General features: G+C 45.2%; 1 protein-coding gene across 4 annotated transcripts in view; it reads left to right on the top strand.

Moving 5' to 3' along the window:
* The first annotated feature begins 4,145 nt into the window (after positions 1 to 4,145).
* The window catches only part of EGFL7 (EGF like domain multiple 7), a 30,799-nt gene continuing 24,666 nt past the window's right edge, over positions 4,146 to 10,278 (top strand). For 2 of the 4 annotated variants that reach the window (XM_039506036.1, XM_039506035.1), the window contains exon 1: positions 4,146 to 4,426. The gene's annotated coding sequence lies outside the window, so the exon portion shown is untranslated. Of the gene's footprint in view, positions 4,427 to 5,431; positions 5,451 to 10,278 lie in introns of those variants that run through there. The other 2 variants (XM_039506029.1, XM_039506030.1) reach the window with 2 other exon arrangements.

Raw genomic sequence — 10,278 nt, 5'->3', positions numbered from 1 at the left:
TCGCTCAGCTTGCACTGTGCTGCCCCTTCTTGCACAGATAACATCCGCCTCCATTCACACCGAGGAGCACCTCCCAAGCAGTAGCTGCCTACAGCTCAGCACGGCACCACACACACGTGGATTGCAGTACCGAGTATCTACAAGCCAGTACAGCACTTTGAATGGAAAGAAAGAAAGAAACCAACAGGACTCCACTGGCCATCACATACAGTCCCCAGCTCAAACCCCTCCAACGCATCATCAGGGATCTACAACCCATCCTGGAGAATGATCCCACACTTTCACAGGCCTTGGGTGGCAGGCCAGTCCTCGCCCACAGACAACCTGCCAACCTGAAGCATATTCTCACCAGCAACTGCACACCGCACCATAGTAACTCTACCTCAGGAACCAACCCATGCAACAAACCTCGATGCCAACTCTGCCCACATATCTACACCAGCAACACCATCACAGGACCTAACCAGATCAGCCACACCATCACCGGTTCATTCACCTGCACGTCCACCAATGTAATATATGCCATCATATGCCAGCAATGCCCCTCTGCTATGTACATCGGCCAAACTGGACAGTCTCTAAGGAAAAGGATAAATGGACACAAATCAGACATTAGGAATGGCAATATACAAAAACCTGTAGGAGAACACTTCAACCTCCCTGGCCACACAATAGCAGATTTTAAGGTGGCCATCCTACAGCAAAAAAACTTTAGGACCAGACTCCAGAGAGAAACTGCTGAGCTCCAGTTCATCTGCAAATTTAACACCATTAGTTTAGGACTAAACAAAGACTGTGAATGGCTTGCCAATTACAGAACCAGTTTCTCCTCCCTTGGTTTTCACACCTCAGCTGCTGGAACAGGGCCTCATCCTCCCTGATTGATCTAACCTCGTTATCTCTAGCTTGCTTCTTGCTTGCTTATATATACACACCTGCCCCTGGAAATTTCCACTGCTTGCATCCAAAGAAGTGGGTGTTCACCCACGAAAGCTCATGCTACAAAACATCTGTTAGTCTATAAGGTGCCACAGGATTCTTTGCCACTTTGAATGTACACACACACACACACACCACTTTGATTGTACACACACACACACACACACACGGATTGCAGTACTATCTACAAGTCAACACACCACCTTGAATGTACACACACCCACACATCACTTTGGACATACACACACACACGGATTGCAGTACTATCTACAAGTCTGTACAGCACTTTGAATGTGTACACTCCCACACGCGCGTGCACCTCCCCCCCATCCCACTCAAACCGTTTTTACCAGACATCCTGACCTCCACAAAAGGATAACAAATCTCTTGGAGATGAGGTGTCATTATTTTGAATTTAAAAATACACAATGTTGAGGCCTCTTGTGACCATTTCCCACCTCACCAGCTAACGTGACCGGTACATTTCAGTAAACAGGAAATGTTTTCCACACATCACATTTTCACTCCCGTTGACTTGAATGAAGAGGTCAGAAGACGAGTGCTTCACTTGTCTCCGTGTGAGCTGTTGCTGGGTGGGTGGCTGATATGCTCTCAACAATGGCTTGTGACCTGTTGCTATGAATAGGCAAGAAGATATGGGAAAGAGCTAGAGGCATCGCTGGAGCTGATAACTGAGCCTGCATTGGATCTTTCCCAAAACTCAGCGGGGTTGAGTTTGGTGACCTGGGGATCTTGAGACATGAGATTGCTCAGCACTTCACATCAGTGCTCAGCACCTTGCAGAACTGAATCCATGACTGCACATTATAGAGCATTAGATCGACTCTGGATCTGAACTTCCCAGTGTGCGGGGTCGCCGATCTGAGGTTGTGCTGTCCTCCTAGCTCTGGTTAGTTAGAGTGCTTATTGCTTTCAGTGTATAATGCATCCACCTTAGCCTGATCCAAAGGCCACTCCCATCAATGGACTAAATGCACTATTCAGTACAACAGGCACCACCCAATAGGCACCCAGGTACCATGGTAATGGGTGACACAGAAATGCTTCTGAAAACAGTGCTAACAATAATAATGAATTGTACACAATTTGAAATTACATATTGTTAAAAATATCAAATTAAAATGATGGTAGTAAAAATAACAATGAAAAGGCTTCCACTCAGGAAAATAAGTAAATACGGGAAATAAATATTCAGCTGATTCAGCTAAGGTTAAGTTCATGTTTAAGTGCTTTGTTGAAGAGGGATGGGATCACTTGTGCGCTTAAAGTTAAGCACATGCTAAAGTGTTTTGCTATCTCGAGACCTTAAAACACTTTAAGTTTGCACATAACTTTAGACGTGTGGAGTTGCTGTGATTTCAATGAGCCTGTTCACAGGAGTAAATGCTGTGCTGAATGGGGATGTCCAGACATGCTTAAGTGTGTAACTGAGTCAGGGTGTAAACGAGCACAGGTATAAATAAAGATCTCACCCCTAGCAGCATAGAGAAACTGAGGCAGTGCAGCTGTAAAGACGTGTGCTGTGTTTTCAGACTATTTCCTTTCAGGTGGATTAGGTAAAATTAGCAAATTTCAAATATTTTACAAGGCATAGCACATTTTTCAAAATGTGATTTATTTTAATCCAAATTGCAAATTTCAATATTTTAAAAAAGGGAAAAATACATGAATTTCTACCCCCCCTCACCCAATCTTTGACTGGCTACAACTGGTTGAACTTTGAAGTGTGGGGAATTTTGAAATCCTCACAAAATGTTGATGAAAATATTGGCGGGTTGGACTGGGGACAATATTCCCGTGTTCTGATGGGCTGTAATATTATGCATCCCAATATTTTCCTCTTCTGTTTCCCAGTGAATGTAGCGTGGATGCTGAGAGCCAGGTGGCAATCACTAGGTAAATACTAAGGGAGGAAGGATGACCCATTAGGTTCAGTTCCCAGCTTGACTATAGACTTCCTGTGTGATCTGGGACAAGTCACTTATTCTAGCTCAGTTCCCCATCTGTAAAATGGGAGTAACACGTCTCTACCCCCCAAGGGGTATTGTGAGAATTACAAAAAAAAAATCCCGTAATGATTGTGATGTATAATTCCATACTTAGACATGAATAGCTACAGTAATGAATGATATAATTAGATGTTAATCCAAATCCAGACACAGCATAGACTGTGCAAGCTTCTCCCACCAGTGTGCCCTGAACTGAACCTAGAGAGCCATGTGAGAGCGCTGACTTCCAGCAAGCCACCAGCTGGGGACATGCATGCTTCCCCCTTGGGAACTTGACTGAGACTCATTTTGTGTAGGCTGCCAGACACCCAGCAGATGCTACTGGCTTTCAGTCACTGCTGCCCTGGGATGAGTTCCAAGCGATGAAGCAGATAGGAAAGGCTCATTGTCTTCTGCCCGACGCAGTTGTAGCTTGGCCAGGGTTTTCTGGCTCACCAGGTGTTGGGGGTTGGGTAGGTTTTCTTCACCCATCAGCCACTTGAGAGCCCGTGTGTTTAAATATCTCCAGGATATAAGCAGATTCAGTGCGGAGGGAGTGAAAGGGATGCTATGTTCCGGGAGGGGTTTAACACGTCTAGAATGAGTCCTACTTGGTCTTGGCCCAAGTGCAGCCAGAACGTCCATGGAAAGCATCGGGGTGTGCTCTGGGATGGAGGGCGGGGGCGGGTCAGTTCCACTCAGCTGCCCAGCTCTCCCACCCAGCGCCAGCACCAATCCCAAAGCCGGGTGGCAGGGGACCTTGGTTTTTAGGCAGCGGCTCTGGGTTTAACACAGAGCCGGAGGGGCAGCCAGGTTCATTGCTAAATGCTAAGATGTGCCAGTATCTCTGAAAAGCTCCCCCCATCCATCTGCCCGGTCTGGGGGTGACCCTCAGTGTAGCTTGGGGTGCCCCAGAGAGGGGCTCTCCCTGCAGCCACTTGGGGCTGTCTGTGTTCTGTCAGTCTGCGGGTCCCAGCACCACACTGCTTGGAAGTGGCCTGGAGAAGCTCTTAGCCCCCCCCTCGCTGTGAATGGGGTGTCACGGGGGAGCCCACGAGGGCTGCTGGGGCTGCCTTGTCCCGAGGCCCTCTCCCTCTCTCAGCCCGCTGTGAGCTGTCCGCTGTGTTTGTTCTGCTCTCTGAGCTCGTTATCAGTGAGCAACACACACAGGAAGTCCTGTCTGGGATTGTCCATTCCAATCCTGATTTATACAGGAAGAAAAGCATAAAAAGCCTCCCTTCCACCTCTAAAGGGACCTCCTGCCTGCCTGCAGCACCAGTGACCAGCCACGCTGGGGAGGCACCGGAGAGGAGCAGATGCAGCCAGCTGGGGAGGAGAGGCCTTGGCCATGCAGCAGCGGCGGCAAACAGCAGAGGAGGTGGCTGCTGGGTTGTGGAGAGTTGCTTGGAGCAGGAGAAGGTGGCCTGTTTCCCATGGCCGCTGCAGAGGGACGCAGAGAGGAGGAGAGGACGTGGCAGGTACCGTATACCAGAATGGGCGTCGTGCCCAAGGGCTGCAGGGTGCTGGGGATGGGTAGGAAAGCCAGCGCATGAGGGTTAAAAGAGATGCCAATCGGAGCCTACATTATCCCAGTAGCAACAGGCCAGTTCCTGAGGTCTGTATCCAGTGGCTTCACTAGGACTTTGAACATCAGAGAAAGTGACTAAGAACCTCAGGGTCTGGCTCAATAAAGAACAATAAAAAATTATTCTTACAGCAAAGAGGGGTTTTTTTAAGCAATTATTGGCTTCTTTCGAGAAGAGCAGAGTGTGCTCACGTAGGGCCAACTCTGCTCTCCGTTACACTGGGGCAAATCCGGAGGAATTCCTTTGTCTTCAGTATTTCTGAGGGCAGAATCCAGCCCTTTGTGCAAATTCTTAATTTCACTTCACCGCCACTCAGGCTGTTTGTCTTCAAAAGAAGAGCGGTGGAGGTCAAATATAAGCAGTTGAATTTATGTTCTGTCCATGTACAGGTCAAAGACTGGGGGTTTAAGGCTGGGAGCAAACAGACACAGTGGCAAGAACTATACAGCTAGTGCTCATTTGTTTCCATAAAGTTACTTTCTTTCACTTTCCCCACACCCCATACTGGTACCATGATTAAGAGGGCTATAGGTATTGTGTATGATACATGTATTTTGGTCCATAGCTATACAGTGCAAATATGCACCACCCTCTCCTCCCTTCACCCCCCAAGGGACAAAGCTTATTACTAATCAGATCCAGTTGTTTTCAATTGCCAATACTAAAAAAGTCATTAGGCAAAATACAGCACTGAATGATCCCCAGGGGCTGGGAAGAGCCCAGAAATCTCAAATAGGGGCAGCATATCCTGGATATTTAGTGTGCTTCTATTTGCTGAGAATTATCTGATTCTGGCAAGCAAGAAGTCAAAGATCATCTGAAGTTACAGCTGTGTAGCTGGGTGATTTGCATCCTGTGGAGTTCTGTGTGCCGCTAAAGAGCCGTCTCATTTCACCCCAGAGGCTGCATTTCAGGGGTAGGTGATGTTATATCTCTACAGTGTGTGTATAGCCATATACTGCCCTCGATCCATGGCAGAACACAGTGTGGGTGGGCGGTTGGTCTGTGGTTTGGGGACAATATTTGTCCTTAGTTTGGAGGGTACTTTGGGTGTCAGTTACTGTAATACCCAAAACGTGCCTGGCACTGGAGATAGAGGATATACAGAAGTGTAATGCTAGGGAATGCTTTCTCCTTGGGCATTTTTTTCTAAGTGAAAAGACAATTTTGAGTATTTCTCTGCGGGGTGCAGCCATGGTGGTGGGATGAATTCACTAAGCAAAGAATAAAAGAACAAGGAATTGTAGGTGATGAGCTGATGGGCAAGCTTTTGACACTCTCTTCATCGGCCATGGGAAGCTGACTGCATGAGTCAGCAACACAGATATAGTGGCTGGACTCAGACCCCGTCCCCCATCATTAAATCTGGATCTACTGTGGATCCCAGCGGAATTAGCAGTGGGGTAAGAAAACAGTGACTGTACCCAGAGTGTTTATTTGTTTGACTTTTTAAACATTATTCCCTGTGATCCACAGTCTAATTCTGGGATCTCAATTTGCACCCCTCAATAATATCTGAGGCTCAACTCCGGTGGGTTCCCCCGCAGCTAATGAAGAGAAATTGAATCTCAGAAGCTTGCTCATTTTGACAGATTTATTTTGCTGCAATTTGTAAATCTACTGCCCCTCCACAGAATCTATATTATAAAGAAATCTAAGTCTCAATCAATATACATGGGCGATGCGACAGTAAGTCAATTCGGAGCATAAGGGGGCAGGTTTAATGTCTGCCTTCAAAATAGACACAAAAGAACAAAAAAGGGGAATGCGGGGGTAAGGGGAGAGAACAGATGGCAGAAAAAACAAACTGGAGAAATTAAGATGTTCTCATATTCAATCTCTCTCTGCCCTCCTCTCCCACTACAATACCCACCCTACAGTGATGGGAATTCCTGTATTCCTAGCTGATCTGCTTCTTGTAAAGCTGATAAGCTAGGAAAGCTCTACTTTGGTCCATTTAGCGCATGCTTATGTGCAATCATTTTTGAACCAGAAACAGCTTCTTAGAATCAAAGGATCATAAGAGCAGAATGATCTATTTTAAAACGATTTCTGCTTGAAGCAACTATTTGTTGGCAGAGGTGTGATTTAAGGACCAATTTAATCCATGCATGCAACTCAGATCGATTCCCACAATGGATTGAGGGCAATATATTTCCTTAGGGAGTAATTTTGCTGGGTGACTGTACAGGAAAAAACATGGGGGCTGATTTCTCTCCTGACTTACGCCAATTTTAAACCAGTGTAATTCCACTGAAGTTAATGGAGTGACTCTTGATTGATCCAGGTGCAACAGAGACCCATGTTTTGTAAGTTTCTCTCTCTTGACTTTTATACAGTAACCATCACTGTCTCATCTCAATGTTGTGCAAATAATATGAGAGCATAAGTAATAATATATAATAAACCTGGCTAAATAATAAAAGATTTTAATGTTGCTCATACATTTGCTTTATGGTGGAGAAAATTAGACTTCAGTGAATTACTGCCATAGTATTTAATTATAAGAGGCCAGTCCTGAGGTCCTCACTGAGTGTTTGTCTTTACACCAGCAAAACATTTACCTATTTGCCTGATTAATGACTGTAGACTTTGGATCAGAGGTACCCCCAGCACTGGGCAATAGGTGAGCTGATAGACTAAAGGCTATGGGGCAGGTTCTTATCTCAATTTCACTTGCTTTAAGTTGCACTGACTTCAGTGGAGCTACTCTGGATTTACACCATGTAAATGAGATCAGAGTCTGATCCACAGCAGGTTCAATAGAGAACAGTATGGGGGGAATCCTTTTTTTCCTAGTAAACTTTGTGGAATAGGGGTTGCTCCTCTGTTTCCTTAATTTAAAAGACCCAAGCATTCCAATTGGAAAAGTTTTCCCTCAAAAAATAAAATTCTTGGTATCTTAAAAAAGAAGCATTAAAGAATCATTGTTACTTTAGCTATCTGTTCCTGGAGCTATGCTGCATGCACTCCCCCCACTGCAGTCCAGGAGAGGTCATTGTTTAGAATGACTACTGGGTCAGGTCTGATTTTGTAGCAAAATTATTGCAAATATGTTTTAAGAATTTGCATCTTTCTTTCTTTCTTTCTTTCGTGCCCATTACTGCCTCCCAGTTCAGGAAAGCACTTAAGCACACGTTTAAGTCCCACTGACTTTGTTGGGACTGGATGATCGGGGATGGATCATTTGATAAATTGCCCTGTTCTGTTCATTCCCTCTGAAGCATCTGGCAACAGCCACTGTTGGAAGACAGGATACCGGACTACATGGACCATCAGTCCGACTCCAGTATGGCAGTTCTTATTCTCTTATGTATAAGCCTTCCTGAATAGGAATAGTTTCCTGAATCGAGGCCTTGGTGCTGAGTCTCCTATAGTCATTCATATCCGTTTTTCATATATGCAGGGTACCATTTTCTTTCAGAGCCACAACTCCCTTGTGGACCTAGAGCCAAAGCCTGTACTCCTCCCTCAGGGCCCTACTGCAGCATTTGCTGCACACCCAAAACTCTGGTGTCACTGGGAACCAGGTGTGCAAGGAATCCAGGATCACATCTTTATCCCACAGTCAGCCTTCAGTGCCTAGGATCTCATGTCTGCCTTACATAAACCCACTGACATCACCAGAGCTGTGCGCCTACCATGTCTGCAGCATATGCTATAAGAATCTGCACTGCAGGTGACATGAGGGTGAGGATGTGAGAGAAGAATTTTACCCTTAAAATTTAACCTGGCTTTTAATTTAGAACTGATCCTGTAAAGCATTTTGGAGTGTGCAATAATTTACATTTTCGTCTGTGGGGAAAGCAGCGTTGCTGTTACAAGACTCTGCATTGGCAGATAGATTTCAACTTTTTTACTAATAAGAAGTGATTATGCAGGAACGTTTCTTTCTTGGTCTTGAGACAAACAATAATATTAGACGTAGCAGGAGTCCATTTTTAAGGCCTGGCAGGGTGCACTGTGGGTGAACCATCCAGAATATCAGTTTAGGGATGGTATCAAATCCAGATAGACTTAAACTGAAGAACTAAAAGACCTGAACGTTCTTTTCAGAAATCCTATAGCATTAGCATTAACAGAGCAATAGGACAGATCTCCAGTGGTGTAAATTACCACAGTGTCATTTAAATTACGGGAGTGATCCCAATTTACACCAATTGAGGATTTGTGCCCAGATACTCAGCGGTATTTAAATAACTTTGAAGATCTGGGCGTTGGCCCAGTGAAATGAATATTATAGTCCCAGGCACTGAATGCTTCCCTACACACAGGGGATCAAATAGACTTTTATCAGTTTATCCTCAGTCCTTACCTAGGTGACACCGATGTCAGTGAGAGTTTGCCTGAATAAAGATTTGTTCTAGAAAAAGGAGCCAAAATTCAAACATTTTAGCAACTAAAATAATTGCAAAATTATAAATTGCTGCAATGCACGTCAGAAATAATTAAGCAATAAGATAACAGAGAGCTTGAATTATGGTGTATTTATTCCTTCCTAGTGTGTTGTTGTTAGAGGTGAAGCTAAAAGCTGTGTGTCGTGAATGCAGTTAGGAGTGAATTAATCCACCCGCAGTTACACATTAGTATCTGAGTTTGATTTTACACTTCCGTTACATAACTAAGGAATGAGCCTGCAGAACTGAGCATCTGCCACTCATTGACTTGAAGTTGAGGGTGCTTGGAACCTTACAGGATTGGGCCCCAAATTTTCCAGTCAAATGTTTCACCTTAAATTCACATGTAGTTTGGCAAAGGGTGGTGTAGTGTAGTGGGTGCAGCACAGGCTGGGACACCAGCAATTCCTGAATTCTATGCCTAGCTCTGACACTAACTCTTTCTGTGGTCTTTGGTGAGTCACATAACTGCTCTGCCTCCCTTTCCCCAACAGTAGAGTGGGGATAATATCGCTGACCTCCCGCCAAGGGATGAGATGAGGATTCATTGTGCAATGTTGATAGAGCATTATACGCACTAGGAATTCAAAGAGAACTGAACTACTTGTCCGTGGAGTTGTGTTTCTGTATTTGTTGGCAGAGTTAGAACACGTGGCTGAAAGTGCTGCGGCCGGTATATCATAGTGTTTAGGGATGGGCACTGAGTATGGTATAACATTGCTCGAGGCCGAGTATTAGGGATGGGATCACACTCGGTTTGGGGCTGGCATAGCATACTCCTAGGGGTGCAGCACTGCGAATGGCATACCCCGCTGCCTGGGGAAGCGATTGTGAAATAAGCTAGGGGGGCTCTTATTCCACTCAGGGAGCCTTTTTGCTTCCAAAGTGGATTAAGCTAAACTGCCCAAAGGCATTGCAGAATAAGAGCATCCACATGGAGCGCTAGTGTAGAGTAGCTAATTCAGGCTATTCCTCCAGGCAGACGAGCCCTGCGGGAGGAGTACTTGGGATGGGATAACACACGGCTTGGGGCTGTGTCCTGATGGTTTAAAACTGGGATTTTCAAATGAGCCTAAGGAAGGTGGATGTTCAAAGCCCATCAGAATTCACTGGGAATTAAGCAGCTAATTCAGCCTCACGCATTGCTTTGGAATGAATATTGGATACACATAAAATATTGCTTGGGGGATGAGTACCAGCTCTGAGTTAGATGGTCCCACCTGACGTCCTTTAGAAACATGTTCATTTTCCTGCCTATGTTATAACTGCACTTTGGAATAATCTAAAGTCACACAGGCCCTGATTTTCCTCTTGTGCCAGATTTAAATCAGTGGAACTCCACTGACT

Source organism: Mauremys reevesii, linkage group 19, assembly GCF_016161935.1.
Source record: "Mauremys reevesii isolate NIE-2019 linkage group 19, ASM1616193v1, whole genome shotgun sequence".
Classification (NCBI taxonomy): Eukaryota; Metazoa; Chordata; order Testudines; family Geoemydidae; genus Mauremys; species Mauremys reevesii.
This window is presented reverse-complemented; position numbering and strand designations above follow the sequence as displayed.